The sequence below is a fragment of the Ascaphus truei genome, chromosome 3, assembly GCF_040206685.1.
Source record: "Ascaphus truei isolate aAscTru1 chromosome 3, aAscTru1.hap1, whole genome shotgun sequence".
Classification (NCBI taxonomy): domain Eukaryota; kingdom Metazoa; phylum Chordata; class Amphibia; order Anura; family Ascaphidae; genus Ascaphus; species Ascaphus truei.
Genome location: NC_134485.1, coordinates 304410576 through 304432604, shown reverse-complemented (window position 1 = coordinate 304432604; position 22029 = coordinate 304410576). Strand labels below are relative to the sequence as shown.

At 47.3% G+C, this 22029-nt stretch overlaps 1 long non-coding RNA gene across 1 annotated transcript; it reads left to right on the top strand.

Moving 5' to 3' along the window:
* The first annotated feature begins 727 nt into the window (after nucleotides 1-727).
* LOC142491083 (uncharacterized) lies at nucleotides 728-21267 on the top strand. Its single transcript, XR_012800271.1, has 4 exons — nucleotides 728-758; nucleotides 17472-17523; nucleotides 19676-19744; nucleotides 21064-21267. It is a non-coding gene; the product is annotated as an uncharacterized LOC142491083 (long non-coding RNA).
* Nucleotides 21268-22029: the final 762 nt, after the last annotated feature.

The following is a 22029-nucleotide window of genomic DNA, read 5'->3' as shown; positions in this document are numbered from 1 at the left end:
ATCTTTATTAAAGTACAGTGCACATGCCATAACTGGGTTGCAGAGCTGACACTTTAAACTCCCCAATATGGCTCAGGGGCACCCAGTCTGGCATAATACAATTTATTATTGGCCTGGGTACCCCTCACCATCACAAACGTCGAGGAAGAGGCTTGTAATGACAGTGCAAACAACAAGGAACATATACAGACCAGCGCCCCAAAAGAGTCCAAAGTCCCTAATAGAGTCCAAACAGATGGAAGGGAAGATATCCAAATGCTCCAATCACTGTAAAATCTCCAATCCGGGGGTCCGTGACATAGGGACAGAAACAAAGAAAAATAATAGTGTAATACGTAATGTTAAAATGGGACAAACAACATGAAACACTTAACAGAAGACAAACATGAAACAATCAAGCTGAAAGAAAAATAACTATTTAATAAAAACAGAGCCTGTTGCAAAGGGTCATCAACTGGTTAAAACCCAAAACCCTACTTACAGCAGGACTGGAATAACATGAGTAACGACGGTGCCTTGGAGTTACACTGGTTGTGAGAAGTGAGAAGTGAGAAGTGTCAGTCAAGTGAAGCAGGAAGCAGCATCATTAAAGCTGCAGTGCTGGCAAGCAGGAGGGTGGAGTTCCCTTACTCGGCAGCCATCTTGGAGTGTGTTTTGTAGCTAGAAGGAAAGACACTACACAGGGAGCCCCTGAGGACCCAAACTGCTGCAGGCATCTGCCCCACTTGTCTACATATGCTTGTTATTCCAGTCCTGCTGTAAGTAGGGTTTTGGGTTTTAACCCCTTGATGACCCTCTGCAACAGGCTCTGTTTTTATTAAATAGTTATTTTTCTTTCAGCTTGATTGTTTCATGTTTGTCTTCTGTTAAGTGTTTCATGTTGTTTGTCCCATTTTAACATTACGTATTACACTATTATTTTTCTTTGTTTCTGTCCCTATGTCACGGACCCCCGGATTGGAGATTTTACAGTGATTGGAGCATTTGGATTATCTTCCCTTCCATCTGTTTGGACACTATTAGGGACTTTGGACTCTTTTTGGGCGCTGGTCTGTATATGTTCTTTGTGTTCTCTCTGGTCTTGTTCTGCTAGTGTTCCTGGCTGCCCTGTACACATTGTGTTATTATTGTTAGTATTTTATTTTATTGCACGTAGCGCCTAAGCACTTTTCTTTGTGTTATCAGTGCAAACAACAAAGAAAGAAAAGGGCGCTCCAGTAAAAATCACAATAATGTGTGCAAATTAGTGCAATAAAGTGAATATAGTGTGAAAAATACAAAATATACAATCAGTTAATAATAATAATAATAATAATAGTAATAATAATAATAGTAATAATAATAATAGTAATAATAGTATTTATATGCACTAATTGTGCAAATAGTGTAAAAACAAAAGTATATAAAGGTGCTGCTCAAAAAAACCTTAATGAATGATCCGTGGAGTTCACTTTGTAGAAGGATATTCTTAAAAGTAGGGGAGCGCAGGTGTCATTGTAGTATATATATATATAAAAATAGAAACATGGATTACTTCACTTACAAATTTCAATACTTATTGCACATATGTTTCTATTTTTTTTTATACATGTACTGTATGTAGCCGGGTTCCCCTGGCCCTTACCTGATGGCTGCTGTGGGAACCCCCACGCTGTGCTGGGGAGCTGTGGGGGCGATCGCTTCACTGGGGGCTCCCAGCGGCCTCAGTCACAGAACGCTGCCATGTTTTTCATGTCCACGCATGTGCGGATTGTCGCGCCTGCGCAGAAGGTGTCTGGCGGCATGTTGCGATTGGGGATAGGCTCGAGCAGGAGCAGACGTGACTCGGCGGCCATTACAGAGAGGAAGATATGGCAGAGGTGGCTATCCGTAAGGCAGGGACCTCCTAAAGTTGCGCTTGCACAGAGAAGAGCAGCAGCGGCATTGCAAGCTCGCGCATGCTCAGTGCAGATCGCACACGTGGCCCCAAATGTTTGAAGGCTCTATGGGAAACTACAACACCCAGTAGCCACTGGGGCTGCTAACCACGTGATGCCAGGGAGCCAATGGAAGAGCTAGATTCTCCTGCTGCAGAAGGATACATTTTGAGCGCAGGGAAGAGGAAGTCAGTAGGAGCTGGGACACAGACAGGGGAGGGTGTAGGTGCAGGGAGGCAAGTAGCCCCTGCACTAGGCCATAGACCCCCTAAGCCCCAGCTAGACCCCTACACATTTCAGATTGTGGCTGTTGTAGGGAAGGCCCCTTCAGTTAGCGACCTTGCCCCTTAGTAGTGTGTTAAGTTCAGGGACACAGCTGCAGTGCTGTGAGACCCTGACAAGTGTGGTCTGGGACCAGACCTACCTCACTAAAGATAGACTACATTATCTGTATGGTGAGATTGCTCAGAGGGAGACTATCTCACCAGGAGGAGGAAGCCATCGCTGAGGCTTCGGCGCTGGATGTAGCTATTCTGCTGTACCCGGGTGCAGGATCCCCGGGCAGGTATCAGTAACCAAGTACACCAACAATACACCTCATCTAGTGGGCAGCGCTGTCAAATACTTGGGTGGGGTTGTGGGACTCTTGGGAATCTTGGGACACTTAGGTATATGGTGTGGGGTTGGTGTGAGGCCAGTGTTACAGGGTGACACTCAAGCTGTTGATGTTATATTGTGATATGTTATTCTGCTGCATATAGTAAACTGTTATATATATACTCTGGTGTATGTGGTTACTGTATGTGGATCCTGTGTCAGGGGTTATTCTATACTTTAGGATCCTGCACAGGTGGAGGCGCTGTAATATTATGAGTATCATTCCAGGATACACCCCAGGTTCCCATCAGTGGAGGCTCAGGCCTCCTGTGAGACTGACCAGTATTGCACCACACCTGGTAATACATGTAGATTTCCCCACATGGTCCCTATCTGCGATTGGGGGGGGGAGGGAATGTGTTACATGTACTACACTGACACCTGTGCTTCCGTACTTTTCAAAATATGCTTGTAACGACAGTAACTCAAAGATCAGGGAGGAGGTCTTTTTCCTGCAGTAGATCGACAAGGGCTGAAGATGATGATGATATTGACATACATATATGTTCCAGTACCCCCTGATGCTGTCCACCCTAGCGTTAACACTATGACACATCTGGCCTTGTCACCAATAATGCCTGATGTTGCCATGAGTAATGGTGTTGTTATATCTGCCCTGATTGTCACACCAATGGTAAGGGTATCACCACAAGGGGAGGAGGGTCAGCGCAAAGCTGCAGAACAAGCTGAGATACAGAGGTTGCTAAGGGATTGGAAAGTGGGGCGTAGTATTCACAAGAACAGGGTAGAATACGTCTCTGCGTCTGGGAATAAATGATGTTATTCTATAAGATTGCCTGATAGTCAGGGCAATATGGTGCTGAAACCTGATCTAGCACACTACTACTAAAGGTAGCTTTTACCATGTTATAGCAATGGTATTATCTTATCACTGTTATGTTATGTTATGCAGATCTATCACATGTATATGTAAATGGTTATTGCGTTCATGCCAATTTCCAGGGATTTGCGTAGTGGGTGGTGTTAAACCCACTGCAGTCCAAGCAGGGATGTTGGAGTTTTCACCAGGAGGAGAATATAGCCTAGCCTCCCGGCAGCTACTTCTTTTTGCTGGGCCTTTCCAGTGTCAGTCTTGTTAGTGCAGGGAGTGGAAATGTTAATTCCTTCTGTAGGCCTGTGTGTGTGCTACAGCTTTGGATGATGTAATTAGTATCCAAGGGCGGGCCTAGCAACTTCTGAGGATGTCAATCTGAGGGGTGGATATTGATTGGAACACACCCTGTATGCAAGGGCATATCAGTATCCAGATCTGGCTTGTTATGAGTCAGAGTTACAGACACTCCCCAAAGATTATAAATCCTGACATTCTCCCAAATTGAGAGTTCAGTCCAGTTCTGAGAGAGGGTGGAGTTATAGAAGAAGAGAGGAGTCTCTTCCTCCCACCCATGAGGGGATGGGAGGGAAGAGGAGTAGGCCTGAGTTGGGTCTAAGGCTTGGGGCAGGGCAATGATCTGCAATTAATAACATGCAGTTATGAAGAATGTCTGCCTTTCTGTTGTGATCACCTTCCTACAATAAACATTTGAAAAGAAAATGCTGTCTGTAACTGTCTCTGTTGTATGAGGAAAGTCAGTAGGGGCTCATCCCCTGAACAACCACAGAGGATCCCTGCTGGCTGGAGGCGCTGCACCTACTGAGAACAAGGTAACCTGTCCCCCCTTTCCTGCTTCTCCCCAAACCACTACGGAGCACTCAGCCCTCCTGTTACCAACAGGTACAGTATGCACCACCACACAGCGTAGCCAGAAAAAGCATACCTACCCTAATCTCACTAGGTAGGGGTAGATGGGCTACATTTGGAGGCACTGCTGAGATGCAAAAGAACTGCTCCCAGGACAGGACAAGTTTTAACAACAGGACAAGGTTTAAGCAGACAGCAGACAATGCAGCAGTTTGGACTTCGTTGTGCAGCATAGGCAGCAGCAGACATGCTCTCCAGCTGAAGAGAAGACACGGGGGTCTCTCCCTGAAGCTTCCCCAGGGAGGGGGTTACCCAGAATAAAGACATTTCTATGTTGGGGCGACCTCCTGGTCAGTATGCCAGGGAGTGTGGACACCCTCATATGGACTTGCTACTCTGTGGGGTGACCCCCTGGAGGCCATGTGCCAGGGAGTGTGTATACCCAATAGGTCACAAATAGGATTTGGGGCGACTACCTGAGGCTTCACCAGGGAGGAGTGGGTACCCTGCCTATCAGGATATCAAGGAGAGAATGGGGATCAGGTTCCTGCGGCAACACCAGGGAGCCTGCAGACCATTTCTGGCACTGAAGTTGGGGCGACTACCTGAGGCTACACCAGGGAGGAGTGGTGACCCTTCTGTATACCACAACGAAGACTAGCAGCAACGGGACAGGGCCTCTGAGGTGGCATCAGAGACCCCTGTGTACTCAGCAATAAAGAGACTATTGCATTTCTGTTAGTGAGGCGTTCCCTAAAGCTATACCAGGGTGCGTATTACTCAGAGAAAAGAGAGAAATTGTGCTTTATTTTGTGTGGCTTCTTACTGAAGAAAAGGGGTCACACGTGTTCACAAGTCCTCAAAAGATGGTGGTTTTGCTCTGAAGGAGACCACATGGTCCTGGACTTTGTGCTTTCAAAATCGCGGTTCCAAAGAACTGGGGACAGCATGGACTGATTGGGGGTCATGCACTAAGCTCCGTTAAGTCACTTTTAGAGCGCAAAGTGCTCTTAGAACGTGATTTTGCACTGAACACGATGCACTAAGCAACGCAAACAGGCACTTTGCACTCTAAAACTGACTTTTTTCATGAATTTTTTTCCAACTCTGCTCGTTCGTTACCCTGTTTGCATTAAATTCTGCCCTTAAGTGGGATGCACAGAGCAACGCAACCTTAGCGTACGCGAAAGTTGCGTTCAACAGAAAAAGTCAGCTCAAGGTAGACGCAAAAAAAGCTGGACAATTATTGCTTTACATTTTTGCATGCGCAAAACCCATACAACAGGCTGGCGGGGGTCCCCGAGGAAGCCCGGGGGTCGTGCAGGTGTCCCCGGCTGACTACGCGGGGATCCGGGGGTCCCGGCTCATCAAGCGGGGGTCCCCGCGGGTGTCCCCGGCTGACCCTGCGGGGAGCCGGGGATCCCCGGCTCACCAAGCGGGGGTCCCCGCGGGAGTGCGGGGGTCCCTGCGGGGGTCCGGGGTCCCCGCAGCCGTCCCGGGGTCCCCAAGGGCCTGCGGTACCAATGTTGCGCCTCCAAAAATAATAAACAATATTTATAACTAAATACAACCCCCTAACACATACAATACAGTAATGGGCAAAATTACAATTATCCACATATGGATAATAATGCATTTGCACATTTTAAATACATATAACTTTCAATAAATACAGTAAAAACATATTACACTTACTTTTTACAGGCACCCACGATGAAGGCCGTCTTCATCCTCATCTTCATCCTGCCCATGCCCCCTCCGATGCTGCAAAACATACACAAGAATAAATACATCCAATGTAATGTCCCCTAACCCCTTAATCACCATAGCGGTTATTAAACGCTACCGTCATTAAGGGATTAACCCACCCTCACCCACCACTCTGGAGGCTTACATACCCTCCCCCACTACTCCCTTACCCCGTGAGGCCTAACCACCCTCACCCACTACCCAGCCGGGAGGCCTACCCACATACCCTTGGGGCCAATCCCCCGTTCCCCCACCCTCAGTACCCACAATAAAAACAATACACTGCCCCACAATAAACATCATTATATATATTAAATAAACCCACCCCTTGTAACCCCCCCTCCCCATAAGTACATGATTTATTATTTTACATACAGGTTTAATACCCCAGGCCCACGGGAGTCCCCGGTGGGCCTGATGGGTCACCTCTCAGACCTAGAGGTGACCAGCATCATGTTTCACACAGGGTCTTGAGGCCTGTTGATGGTTCCTGCCAGGTGCCATGGTCCACCAGGTGGTCTCCGCGGGTCACCGTGGGACACAATGGGGTCTCCACGGTAGGCCCACGGATGTCTGTGGGGCCCCAGGTCAGATCCACAGGTGTCTGACGTGCCTCGGGTGGTTCCCACGGGGGTCTGGGGACCCACGGGTGATCCCTACAGGTCTGCGGTGCCCCCACAGATGTGGGGCCACCGGTTCTTCCCCGCAGGTGTCCCCCGTGGACCCGGAAGCCTGGTACCCGTGAGAAGCCTGAGGATACCACAGATGGTCTCCAGAGGTCCCCCGCAAACCAAAATGAACCAACCCTGTATTTAAAAAAAATAAACCTGACCTATACATTAAATACATCAATCCTCCCCCCCCCCCCAACACATACAGTACAATTCTGCTGCATATAGTAAACTGTTATATATATACTCTGGTGTATGTGGTTACTGTATGTGGATCCTGTGTCAGGGGTTATTCTATACTTTAGGATCCTGCACAGGTGGAGGCGCTGTAATATTATGAGTATCATTCCAGGATACACCCCAGGTTCCCATCAGTGGAGGCTCAGGCCTCCTGTGAGACTGACCAGTATTGCACCACACCTGGTAATACATGTAGATTTCCCCACATGGTCCCTATCTGCGATTGGGGGGGGGAGGGAATGTGTTACATGTACTACACTGACACCTGTGCTTCCGTACTTTTCAAAATATGCTTGTAACGACAGTAACTCAAAGATCAGGGAGGAGGTCTTTTTCCTGCAGTAGATCGACAAGGGCTGAAGATGATGATGATATTGACATACATATATGTTCCAGTACCCCCTGATGCTGTCCACCCTAGCGTTAACACTATGACACATCTGGCCTTGTCACCAATAATGCCTGATGTTGCCATGAGTAATGGTGTTGTTATATCTGCCCTGATTGTCACACCAATGGTAAGGGTATCACCACAAGGGGAGGAGGGTCAGCGCAAAGCTGCAGAACAAGCTGAGATACAGAGGTTGCTAAGGGATTGGAAAGTGGGGCGTAGTATTCACAAGAACAGGGTAGAATACGTCTCTGCGTCTGGGAATAAATGATGTTATTCTATAAGATTGCCTGATAGTCAGGGCAATATGGTGCTGAAACCTGATCTAGCACACTACTACTAAAGGTAGCTTTTACCATGTTATAGCAATGGTATTATCTTATCACTGTTATGTTATGTTATGCAGATCTATCACATGTATATGTAAATGGTTATTGCGTTCATGCCATGTTATGCCAATTTCCAGGGATTTGCGTAGTGGGTGGTGTTAAACCCACTGCAGTCCAAGCAGGGATGTTGGAGTTTTCACCAGGAGGAGAATATAGCCTAGCCTCCCGGCAGCTACTTCTTTTTGCTGGGCCTTTCCAGTGTCAGTCTTGTTAGTGCAGGGAGTGGAAATGTTAATTCCTTCTGTAGGCCTGTGTGTGTGCTACAGCTTTGGATGATGTAATTAGTATCCAAGGGCGGGCCTAGCAACTTCTGAGGATGTCAATCTGAGGGGTGGATATTGATTGGAACACACCCTGTATGCAAGGGCATATCAGTATCCAGATCTGGCTTGTTATGAGTCAGAGTTACAGACACTCCCCAAAGATTATAAATCCTGACATTCTCCCAAATTGAGAGTTCAGTCCAGTTCTGAGAGAGGGTGGAGTTATAGAAGAAGAGAGGAGTCTCTTCCTCCCACCCATGAGGGGATGGGAGGGAAGAGGAGTAGGCCTGAGTTGGGTCTAAGGCTTGGGGCAGGGCAATGATCTGCAATTAATAACATGCAGTTATGAAGAATGTCTGCCTTTCTGTTGTGATCACCTTCCTACAATAAACATTTGAAAAGAAAATGCTGTCTGTAACTGTCTCTGTTGTATGAGGAAAGTCAGTAGGGGCTCATCCCCTGAACAACCACAGAGGATCCCTGCTGGCTGGAGGCGCTGCACCTACTTAGAACAAGGTAACCTGTCCCCCCTTTCCTGCTTCTCCCCAAACCACTACGGAGCACTCAGCCCTCCTGTTACCAACAGGTACAGTATGCACCACCACACAGCGTAGCCAGAAAAAGCATACCTACCCTAATCTCACTAGGTAGGGGTAGATGGGCTACATTTGGAGGCACTGCTGAGATGCAAAAGAACTGCTCCCAGGACAGGACAAGTTTTAACAACAGGACAAGGTTTAAGCAGACAGCAGACAATGCAGCAGTTTGGACTTCGTTGTGCAGCATAGGCAGCAGCAGACATGCTCTCCAGCTGAAGAGAAGACACGGGGGTCTCTCCCTGAAGCTTCCCCAGGGAGGGGGTTACCCAGAATAAAGACATTTCTATGTTGGGGCGACCTCCTGGTCAGTATGCCAGGGAGTGTGGACACCCTCATATGGACTTGCTACTCTGTGGGGTGACCCCCTGGAGGCCATGTGCCAGGGAGTGTGTATACCCAATAGGTCACAAATAGGATTTGGGGCGACTACCTGAGGCTTCACCAGGGAGGAGTGGGTACCCTGCCTATCAGGATATCAAGGAGAGAATGGGGATCAGGTTCCTGCGGCAACACCAGGGAGCCTGCAGACCATTTCTGGCACTGAAGTTGGGGCGACTACCTGAGGCTACACCAGGGAGGAGTGGTGACCCTTCTGTATACCACAACGAAGACTAGCAGCAACGGGACAGGGCCTCTGAGGTGGCATCAGAGACCCCTGTGTACTCAGCAATAAAGAGACTATTGCATTTCTGTTAGTGAGGCGTTCCCTAAAGCTATACCAGGGTGCGTATTACTCAGAGAAAAGAGAGAAATTGTGCTTTATTTTGTGTGGCTTCTTACTGAAGAAAAGGGGTCACACGTGTTCACAAGTCCTCAAAAGATGGTGGTTTTGCTCTGAAGGAGACCACATGGTCCTGGACTTTGTGCTTTCAAAATCGCGGTTCCAAAGAACTGGGGACAGCATGGACTGATTGGGGGTCATGCACTAAGCTCCGTTAAGTCACTTTTAGAGCGCAAAGTGCTCTTAGAACGTGATTTTGCACTGAACACGATGCACTAAGCAACGCAAACAGGCACTTTGCACTCTAAAACTGACTTTTTTCATGAATTTTTTTCCAACTCTGCTCGTTCGTTACCCTGTTTGCATTAAATTCTGCCCTTAAGTGGGATGCACAGAGCAACGCAACCTTAGCGTACGCGAAAGTTGCGTTCAACAGAAAAAGTCAGCTCAAGGTAGACGCAAAAAAAGCTGGACAATTATTGCTTTACATTTTTGCATGCGCAAAACCCATACAACAGGCTGGCGGGGGTCCCCGAGGAAGCCCGGGGGTCGTGCAGGTGTCCCCGGCTGACTACGCGGGGATCCGGGGGTCCCGGCTCATCAAGCGGGGGTCCCCGCGGGTGTCCCCGGCTGACCCTGCGGGGAGCCGGGGATCCCCGGCTCACCAAGCGGGGGTCCCCGCGGGAGTGCGGGGGTCCCTGCGGGGGTCCGGGGTCCCCGCAGCCGTCCCGGGGTCCCCAAGGGCCTGCGGTACCAATGTTGCGCCTCCAAAAATAATAAACAATATTTATAACTAAATACAACCCCCTAACACATACAATACAGTAATGGGCAAAATTACAATTATCCACATATGGATAATAATGCATTTGCACATTTTAAATACATATAACTTTCAATAAATACAGTAAAAACATATTACACTTACTTTTTACAGGCACCCACGATGAAGGCCGTCTTCATCCTCATCTTCATCCTGCCCATGCCCCCTCCGATGCTGCAAAACATACACAAGAATAAATACATCCAATGTAATGTCCCCTAACCCCTTAATCACCATAGCGGTTATTAAACGCTACCGTCATTAAGGGATTAACCCACCCTCACCCACCACTCTGGAGGCTTACATACCCTCCCCCACTACTCCCTTACCCCGTGAGGCCTAACCACCCTCACCCACTACCCAGCCGGGAGGCCTACCCACATACCCTTGGGGCCAATCCCCCGTTCCCCCACCCTCAGTACCCACAATAAAAACAATACACTGCCCCACAATAAACATCATTATATATATTAAATAAACCCACCCCTTGTAACCCCCCCTCCCCATAAGTACATGATTTATTATTTTACATACAGGTTTAATACCCCAGGCCCACGGGAGTCCCCGGTGGGCCTGATGGGTCACCTCTCAGACCTAGAGGTGACCAGCATCATGTTTCACACAGGGTCTTGAGGCCTGTTGATGGTTCCTGCCAGGTGCCATGGTCCACCAGGTGGTCTCCGCGGGTCACCGTGGGACACAATGGGGTCTCCACGGTAGGCCCACGGATGTCTGTGGGGCCCCAGGTCAGATCCACAGGTGTCTGACGTGCCTCGGGTGGTTCCCACGGGGGTCTGGGGACCCACGGGTGATCCCTACAGGTCTGCGGTGCCCCCACAGATGTGGGGCCACCGGTTCTTCCCCGCAGGTGTCCCCCGTGGACCCGGAAGCCTGGTACCCGTGAGAAGCCTGAGGATACCACAGATGGTCTCCAGAGGTCCCCCGCAAACCAAAATGAACCAACCCTGTATTTAAAAAAAATAAACCTGACCTATACATTAAATACATCAATCCTCCCCCCCCCCCCAACACATACAGTACAATTCTGCTGCATATAGTAAACTGTTATATATATACTCTGGTGTATGTGGTTACTGTATGTGGATCCTGTGTCAGGGGTTATTCTATACTTTAGGATCCTGCACAGGTGGAGGCGCTGTAATATTATGAGTATCATTCCAGGATACACCCCAGGTTCCCATCAGTGGAGGCTCAGGCCTCCTGTGAGACTGACCAGTATTGCACCACACCTGGTAATACATGTAGATTTCCCCACATGGTCCCTATCTGCGATTGGGGGGGGGAGGGAATGTGTTACATGTACTACACTGACACCTGTGCTTCCGTACTTTTCAAAATATGCTTGTAACGACAGTAACTCAAAGATCAGGGAGGAGGTCTTTTTCCTGCAGTAGATCGACAAGGGCTGAAGATGATGATGATATTGACATACATATATGTTCCAGTACCCCCTGATGCTGTCCACCCTAGCGTTAACACTATGACACATCTGGCCTTGTCACCAATAATGCCTGATGTTGCCATGAGTAATGGTGTTGTTATATCTGCCCTGATTGTCACACCAATGGTAAGGGTATCACCACAAGGGGAGGAGGGTCAGCGCAAAGCTGCAGAACAAGCTGAGATACAGAGGTTGCTAAGGGATTGGAAAGTGGGGCGTAGTATTCACAAGAACAGGGTAGAATACGTCTCTGCGTCTGGGAATAAATGATGTTATTCTATAAGATTGCCTGATAGTCAGGGCAATATGGTGCTGAAACCTGATCTAGCACACTACTACTAAAGGTAGCTTTTACCATGTTATAGCAATGGTATTATCTTATCACTGTTATGTTATGTTATGCAGATCTATCACATGTATATGTAAATGGTTATTGCGTTCATGCCATGTTATGCCAATTTCCAGGGATTTGCGTAGTGGGTGGTGTTAAACCCACTGCAGTCCAAGCAGGGATGTTGGAGTTTTCACCAGGAGGAGAATATAGCCTAGCCTCCCGGCAGCTACTTCTTTTTGCTGGGCCTTTCCAGTGTCAGTCTTGTTAGTGCAGGGAGTGGAAATGTTAATTCCTTCTGTAGGCCTGTGTGTGTGCTACAGCTTTGGATGATGTAATTAGTATCCAAGGGCGGGCCTAGCAACTTCTGAGGATGTCAATCTGAGGGGTGGATATTGATTGGAACACACCCTGTATGCAAGGGCATATCAGTATCCAGATCTGGCTTGTTATGAGTCAGAGTTACAGACACTCCCCAAAGATTATAAATCCTGACATTCTCCCAAATTGAGAGTTCAGTCCAGTTCTGAGAGAGGGTGGAGTTATAGAAGAAGAGAGGAGTCTCTTCCTCCCACCCATGAGGGGATGGGAGGGAAGAGGAGTAGGCCTGAGTTGGGTCTAAGGCTTGGGGCAGGGCAATGATCTGCAATTAATAACATGCAGTTATGAAGAATGTCTGCCTTTCTGTTGTGATCACCTTCCTACAATAAACATTTGAAAAGAAAATGCTGTCTGTAACTGTCTCTGTTGTATGAGGAAAGTCAGTAGGGGCTCATCCCCTGAACAACCACAGAGGATCCCTGCTGGCTGGAGGCGCTGCACCTACTTAGAACAAGGTAACCTGTCCCCCCTTTCCTGCTTCTCCCCAAACCACTACGGAGCACTCAGCCCTCCTGTTACCAACAGGTACAGTATGCACCACCACACAGCGTAGCCAGAAAAAGCATACCTACCCTAATCTCACTAGGTAGGGGTAGATGGGCTACATTTGGAGGCACTGCTGAGATGCAAAAGAACTGCTCCCAGGACAGGACAAGTTTTAACAACAGGACAAGGTTTAAGCAGACAGCAGACAATGCAGCAGTTTGGACTTCGTTGTGCAGCATAGGCAGCAGCAGACATGCTCTCCAGCTGAAGAGAAGACACGGGGGTCTCTCCCTGAAGCTTCCCCAGGGAGGGGGTTACCCAGAATAAAGACATTTCTATGTTGGGGCGACCTCCTGGTCAGTATGCCAGGGAGTGTGGACACCCTCATATGGACTTGCTACTCTGTGGGGTGACCCCCTGGAGGCCATGTGCCAGGGAGTGTGTATACCCAATAGGTCACAAATAGGATTTGGGGCGACTACCTGAGGCTTCACCAGGGAGGAGTGGGTACCCTGCCTATCAGGATATCAAGGAGAGAATGGGGATCAGGTTCCTGCGGCAACACCAGGGAGCCTGCAGACCATTTCTGGCACTGAAGTTGGGGCGACTACCTGAGGCTACACCAGGGAGGAGTGGTGACCCTTCTGTATACCACAACGAAGACTAGCAGCAACGGGACAGGGCCTCTGAGGTGGCATCAGAGACCCCTGTGTACTCAGCAATAAAGAGACTATTGCATTTCTGTTAGTGAGGCGTTCCCTAAAGCTATACCAGGGTGCGTATTACTCAGAGAAAAGAGAGAAATTGTGCTTTATTTTGTGTGGCTTCTTACTGAAGAAAAGGGGTCACACGTGTTCACAAGTCCTCAAAAGATGGTGGTTTTGCTCTGAAGGAGACCACATGGTCCTGGACTTTGTGCTTTCAAAATCGCGGTTCCAAAGAACTGGGGACAGCATGGACTGATTGGGGGTCATGCACTAAGCTCCGTTAAGTCACTTTTAGAGCGCAAAGTGCTCTTAGAACGTGATTTTGCACTGAACACGATGCACTAAGCAACGCAAACAGGCACTTTGCACTCTAAAACTGACTTTTTTCATGAATTTTTTTCCAACTCTGCTCGTTCGTTACCCTGTTTGCATTAAATTCTGCCCTTAAGTGGGATGCACAGAGCAACGCAACCTTAGCGTACGCGAAAGTTGCGTTCAACAGAAAAAGTCAGCTCAAGGTAGACGCAAAAAAAGCTGGACAATTATTGCTTTACATTTTTGCATGCGCAAAACCCATACAACAGGCTGGCGGGGGTCCCCGAGGAAGCCCGGGGGTCGTGCAGGTGTCCCCGGCTGACTACGCGGGGATCCGGGGGTCCCGGCTCATCAAGCGGGGGTCCCCGCGGGTGTCCCCGGCTGACCCTGCGGGGAGCCGGGGATCCCCGGCTCACCAAGCGGGGGTCCCCGCGGGAGTGCGGGGGTCCCTGCGGGGGTCCGGGGTCCCCGCAGCCGTCCCGGGGTCCCCAAGGGCCTGCGGTACCAATGTTGCGCCTCCAAAAATAATAAACAATATTTATAACTAAATACAACCCCCTAACACATACAATACAGTAATGGGCAAAATTACAATTATCCACATATGGATAATAATGCATTTGCACATTTTAAATACATATAACTTTCAATAAATACAGTAAAAACATATTACACTTACTTTTTACAGGCACCCACGATGAAGGCCGTCTTCATCCTCATCTTCATCCTGCCCATGCCCCCTCCGATGCTGCAAAACATACACAAGAATAAATACATCCAATGTAATGTCCCCTAACCCCTTAATCACCATAGCGGTTATTAAACGCTACCGTCATTAAGGGATTAACCCACCCTCACCCACCACTCTGGAGGCTTACATACCCTCCCCCACTACTCCCTTACCCCGTGAGGCCTAACCACCCTCACCCACTACCCAGCCGGGAGGTCTACCCACATACCCTTGGGGCCAATCCCCCGTTCCCCCACCCTCAGTACCCACAATAAAAACAATACACTGCCCCACAATAAACATCATTATATATATTAAATAAACCCACCCCTTGTAACCCCCCCTCCCCATAAGTACATGATTTATTATTTTACATACAGGTTTAATACCCCAGGCCCACGGGAGTCCCCGGTGGGCCTGATGGGTCACCTCTCAGACCTAGAGGTGACCAGCATCATGTTTCACACAGGGTCTTGAGGCCTGTTGATGGTTCCTGCCAGGTGCCATGGTCCACCAGGTGGTCTCCGCGGGTCACCGTGGGACACAATGGGGTCTCCACGGTAGGCCCACGGATGTCTGTGGGGCCCCAGGTCAGATCCACAGGTGTCTGACGTGCCTCGGGTGGTTCCCACGGGGGTCTGGGGACCCACGGGTGATCCCTACAGGTCTGCGGTGCCCCCACAGATGTGGGGCCACCGGTTCTTCCCCGCAGGTGTCCCCCGTGGACCCGGAAGCCTGGTACCCGTGAGAAGCCTGAGGATACCACAGATGGTCTCCAGAGGTCCCCCGCAAACCAAAATGAACCAACCCTGTATTTAAAAAAAATAAACCTGACCTATACATTAAATACATCAATCCTCCCCCCCCCCCCCAACACATACAGTACAATAATGTGCAAAATAACTATTATCCAGATATGGATAATAGATTATTTGCCCATTATTAAATACATAAAACATGCATAAATCAAAACATGAATTCTTAATCTTAAAATCACCACATTGCATGTTACACTAAATCCAGCAGCAATTGTAAATATAAACCAACAAACCAGCAGCTACACAAATGTATATGAAATGTCACACAATTGCATTGAGTGTGTACATGGTGCAATTAATCTGTGCATCATGTAACACTATGCAAAATATATGTAACAATAAAATACACTATGAACAATGTCCCCTAACCACCAATGCCATCATGAAAATCAAAGAGAAACTAAGCAACATCAATACAATTACCATTAATCAATTAATCCATTTCCTAAACCAATTACAATACAAATCAATTATACAATTCCCTATTCAATTCCTAAAGCCAACCCATTGCCAAAAGTATTCTAATTGAAAGTAACCACCATCATTCTAATCTAACTACCAGAAAGAAGCCATTAAAAATAATGTGTAACTAAATACAAATTACATTGTTCACACCAATGTCTAAATAAAGCTGATAAATACATTAGCCATACATGAAAAGAACATAAACATTAGCAAAACAATCAATTATTATCCCTGTATGTCTATCCATATAGATATACATAACATACAGGGGCAATAATTGTCAAGAGAGAGGGGATTTGGCCTGGGATTAAAGGGGTTACACCCCATTTGGCCACCCTCTACTCTCACCTGGGAAGCAAGGGTTAACTGGACTGGGGTCCAGTAATGTGTTTTTACCTTGCTTCAGCACCCTAATGTATATTCCCCTGTAAAAATGTATTGTTTCTGTTCCAGTGTTGCACCAACACATACACTGGGATTGATGCGGGAGGCTTAAGGGGTTTATGAGCTACAGTTTAGGAAAATACAATTGTGTGGGGTCTTTTCAGAAATATCTGGGCTTCAACAGGCTTGATTGAAGTTGGGTGTGAAAAGTACATAGGGGATTTGGTGTATGTTAACACATATTGCTGGTAGAGACTGCTAGGACCCAGACTGGGGCATTGGATGTGAAATATAGCACCGGTGAGAAATGTTCACTACACACAGCCCAGCTTCAAAGGATTCCTTGATGGGGGCCAGGGGTGCGGTTACCCAAGGAGATATCAGAATGAGTGACCTTATTAAATATAAGAATATTATGAGATGTCCTCGGCTGAACGTGCTAAAAACTACATATGTGTATTTGTGGGACTGATTCGCACATAAGGATTACAGACACAAGATGTCTAGCTAGTACTAAGAGACAGATATTAATATCTCTCTTAATTTTAATATTACACAGTAATATTTAGTCTTATTGGGAGCGTCATGCGTGCCGGAATGTATTAATATGTCTCGCGTGCCAGTAAATACTTCTAAACTGAAGTTATGAAGTTATTTAGATAGGAAAAGCAGTTTTTAAACGTCCTTGGGTGGGAGGAGTTTTACTCTGAGGAAAACTGTCAACATCACCACTGATTTATGAGATGGGCTGGGTTTAGGTTGTGTTCAATGGGAAATAATTGTATAAGAACCAAGCTCAGCCTATGGCTATTGTCCTTCATGTCTTTCGTGACTTGGTGATTTTTGAAGATTGCTGTATGAACTGCCAGTCCAGAATTATGACTGTTTCATCATTTCCATCTTAAGTGAGTGTCCATATTTTGTCTGTTATTTGTATAATCTCATGTGTTCACCTTTTTCAAGGAATAAATGACATTTTATCATATCTGAGCCTCGTCCAGTTCAACCCAGTTATATTTGTTGTGTATTATTAATAGCCTGTCTCAAAGCTACCGTCACAATAATAGAGCATAAAAAACAATGCATTTACATCCAAAAATCACATAGAATACACCCATTCAGTGTCCGTGAATGTATGTATAGCCATAGGTACATAGATACATTCATGGGCATTAAATGGGACTAAAAAAATAAAAGACATGAATCAAAAATCAAAAGAAAACCTGTAAAAGTAAAAATAATACACTTTTCTTTTGTTTACTTACCATTAGATGCCCACTCACCGAAATCCAGGCGACCGGAAGCACAGGAACCAATCCACAGGTAACCATAAAAAAATAAACCCTTACAATCCATAATGGTGTCTTCTTTCTTCTATTTGTAATCCTTCCCGTCAGTCTTGGGGTCTTCTTTTCTTCTTTGGGGTCTTCTCCGTCTTCTTCCGTCTTCTTCCATCTTCTTCTGCCTTGCCCTTCTTTTCTTCTTAGGAGGAGAGGTGTTCCCTCCTCAGCGTCTGGCTTCAAAATGAGGCGACATAGGCTTTTATAGGCCTATGATGTCACATTTTGGTCAAATGTTTCCCACAGTCCTGATTGGGCCGTGAAAAACATGTGATTTGTAAAAAAAAAAAAATTATGACGTCATGTAAAGGCAATGATGCCAGCCAATCAGAATGGCTGAGTTTCAATTGCCTTTAAGATGACATCATCAAAACAAAGATGGCCGGCGACTCATGGTACGGTAGCCAATCAGGGTGTGGGAACTCCATCCCAACTCTGATTGGCTGAAGTAGACCATGTGACAGAGGCTTTGCTTCAGCCAATCAGAATTGGGATGGAGTTCCCAAGCTCTGATTGGCTACCATGCCATGTGTCGCCGGCCATCTTTGTTTTGATGGTGTCATCTTAAAGGCAATTGAAAATCAGCCATTCTGATTGGCTGGCATCATTGCCTTTAAATGACATCATCATTTTTTTTTTTTTTTACAAATCACATGTTTTTCACGGCCCAATCAGGACCGTGGGAAACATTTGACCAAAATGTGACGTCATAGGCGTGTGAGTAATGTAATTTGTATTTAGTTACATGTTATTTTTAATGGCTTCTTTCTGGTAGTTAGATTAAAATGATGATGGTTACTTTCAATTAGAATTCTTTTGGCAATGGTTTGGCTTTAGGAATTGAATAAGGAATTGTATAATTGATTTGTATTGTATTGTAATTGGTTTAGGAAATGGATTAATTGATTGATGGTAATTGTATTGATGTTGCTTTGTTTCTCTTTGATTTTCATGATGGCATTGGTGGTGGCATTGGTGGCATTTTTCATAGTGTATTTTATTGTTACATATATTTTGCATAGTGTTACATGATGCACAGATTAATTGCACCATGTACACACTCAATGCAATTGTGTGACATTTCATATACATTTGTGTAGCTGCTGGTTTGTTGGTTTATATTTACAATTGCTGCTGGATTTAGTGTAACATGCAATGATGGTGATTTTAAGATTAAGAATTCATGTTTTGATTTATGCATGTTTTATGTATTTAATAATGGGCAAATAATCTATTATCCATATCTGGATAATAGTTATTTTGCACATTATTGTACTGTATGTGTTGGGGGGGGGGGAGGATTGATGTATTTAATGTATAGGTCCGGTTTATTTTTTTTACATACAGGGTTGTTTCCTTTTGGTCTGCGAGAGACCTCCGGAAACCACCTGAGGTATCCTCGGGCTTCTCACGGGTACCAGGCTTCCGGGTCCACGGGGGACACCAGCGGGGAAGAACCGGTGGCCCCACATCTGTGGGGGCACCGCGGACCCATAGGGACCACCCGTGGGTCCCCAGACCCCAATGGGAACCATCCGAGGCCCCTCAGACACCTGTGGGTCTGACCCAGAGCCCCCCAGACATCCGCGGGCCTACCGTGGAGACCCCATTGTGGCCCACGGTGACTTGCGGAGACCACCTGGTGGACCATGGCGCCTGGCGGAAACCATCAACAGGCCTCCAGACCCTGTGTGAAACATGATGCTGGTCACCTCTAGGTCTGTGAGGTGACCCGTCAGGCCCACCGGGGACTCCCGTGGGCCTGGGGTATGAACCCTGTATGTAAAATAATAAATCATGTATTTATGGGGGGGTCACAGGGGGTGGGTTATCTATTTAATAAATATAATGATGTTTATTGTGGGGCAGTGTATTGTTTTTATTGTGGGTTCTGGGGTGGGGGAACGGGGTATTGGCCCCAAGGGTATGTGGGCAGGCCTCCCGGCTGGGTAGTGAGTGAGGGTGGTTAGGCCTCACGGGGTGGGGGGGTAGTGGGGGAGGGTATGTAGGCCTCCCGAGTGGTGGGTGAGGGTGGGTTAACCCCTTAATGACTGTAGTGGTTAATAACCGCTAAGGTGATTAAGGGGTTAGGGGACATTACATTGATTGTTTTTATTCTTGTGTATGTTTTGCAGCATCGGAGGGGGCATGGGCAGGATGAAGATGAGGATGAAGATGACCTTCATCGTGGGTGCCTTTAAAAGGTAAATGTAATATATATTGACTGTATTTATTGTAATTTATATGTATTTAAAATGGGCAAATGCATTATTATCCATATGTGGATAATAGTTTTTTGGACCATTACAGTACTGTATGTGTTAGGGAGCGGGGGGGATGTGTGTTGTATATTGCTATGTTTATTGGGGGCAATTATCCCCAATTAACATGCTAATGTGTCTTAACCCTTTTATTGCCTTAGCGGATAGCCGCTAAGGTAATGAAGCTGCTTTAATGTATTTTTATTAATAGTGTGCGGGAACAGGGGGTCCCCTGAGCTGAACCACATTGATTTCTGCCTCTGCGACCCCCTGCTTCCCGAGTTACAGGCCCCGGTTTGGGGCATCGGTGCCAGTGTTGCCGCCATCTTTATAGAGCCCACGTCACGTCTTGGACACTATAAAGATGGCGGCGACACTGGCACCCAATGCCCCATACCGGGGCCTGTAACTCGGGAAGCAGGGGGTCTCTGAGGCAGAAATCAATGCGGTTCATTTACATTAATGCAGCTTCATTACCATAGCGGATAGCCGCTACGGTAAGGAATTATTGTTTATTGTTATGTGTGTTTTAATACTAGTGTAGATGTGCAGGGGGTCTCCTGAGCTGAACCGCATTAGTTTCAGCCTCGAGGACCCCCTACTTAAGCAGATACAAGCCCCTTTATGGGGTGCCGGTATCCCCTGCAGAAATTAAATGTCCCGGTCACGTGACGCGGGAGCTTTAAAGTGCAGGGGATACCGGCACCCCATAACGGGGCCTATATCTCCTGAAGTAGGGGGTCCTCGGACCTGAAACCAATGCGGTTCATGTCCTGAGACCCCCTGCTCATGTACACTATTATTAAAATGTATTTATTTAGTGTACGATCGCCTGTAACAGTTTTGCATGGAGATACAGAATCTCCATGCAAATGTTACAAGCGGCTTTTTTTCCTATCAGCTAGCATACGTAAAGGTTAAGAATGCTAGCAGGGGGGAAAAAAGCAACACTTACGCTGTGGGTGTTTTGAGCTTTCTTGAGCAGGTACGTTAAAAAATGGGTTCAAGGCCTTAGTGAATCGCGTCCCCGGCCTCACTTTTTAAAGGACGTGCTTTTTTGTAACATCAGAACGCAAACCCATTGAGCTTAGTGCAAAGCCCCCACTGTACTCAAAATTGCCTCTTTCCGGAAATCCATGTGCTTTTCTGCAAAAGTTGCATCCAGTTGCAAGCTTTTGCTGGTTCACAGTTTGCAAAAACAGTGTAAACTGCCCAAACCACTCCTCCTTTCTTGCTCCTGATTGGGCTATTCTATCCACCAGGGGGAGGAGCTGGGTGTGCCCTAAAGGAGCAACAGGATGTGAGGAGCCAGATACTATCTCACTCTCATAACTGCTGGTTGTGTCTGCAAGCTGCCTTACCTGCTCTACAATGCAGATTATTCTGGAGGATATGGATAATGCTTACCGCTTGCCTGGCGGAGTAGCGGTGGTCACTAATGAAGATGGGACATACCAGATGCTGGGGGTATGTGCAGTATGTGGAGCCACAGGAGAAGAACTGCAGGCATCAGCTCAGTGTGCTATGTGCAAAGTGCCCTATTTCCAGCCATGCTCCCTACATCTGGTGATGTCCTACCTGCCAGTGACCGAGAACCACCTTGAGGAATTACTGTTTCGTTGTTCAGTTCTCAGTCCTCTAATGCTGCTCGGTAATTTGCTCTGGGAGGGGAGATCCTGCGGAGGCTGATGACATCACTGAGGTCCCTGCCATTACCTCCACCGTACCTGAGTATGCTGCAGAGCTGCATGTTCCGGTAATCATTGCCGGTGACCCCCGACAGATTAACGCTGACAACAAGGGAGCTACAACCTCTGAGGTACCGGTCGGGGCCTCCAACGCTCCCGAGTTGGCGCTCATCCTACCGGTGCCTGTTCCTGAGGCTGGCACCAATCCTGATGTCCGCGATGTGACGTCACTTACAGCTCCACCACCGGGAGAAGAGAAGGCCGCAAAGCCGTCCGGCCGGATGGGCATAACAGCTGCTGCTACCTCCCTGTTGAGTACTGTCAGCGGACTCCTTTTCCCTGCAGTGCTGGGGGAGAGAAGAAGAACGGGGCTCCCATGATGCTGCAGCCGCCGTTGCGGCTGAATCCAATGCTGCCAGGGGCTCTGGCCTACAGAGCCTTGCCGGGACTGTGGACACTGTTATGGCTCTGCTCCGGGAGGTCTCTTTAGTCTCCCGCTCACATGACTATAATGTGCCCGTTCCGCCATACCCTGTTCCA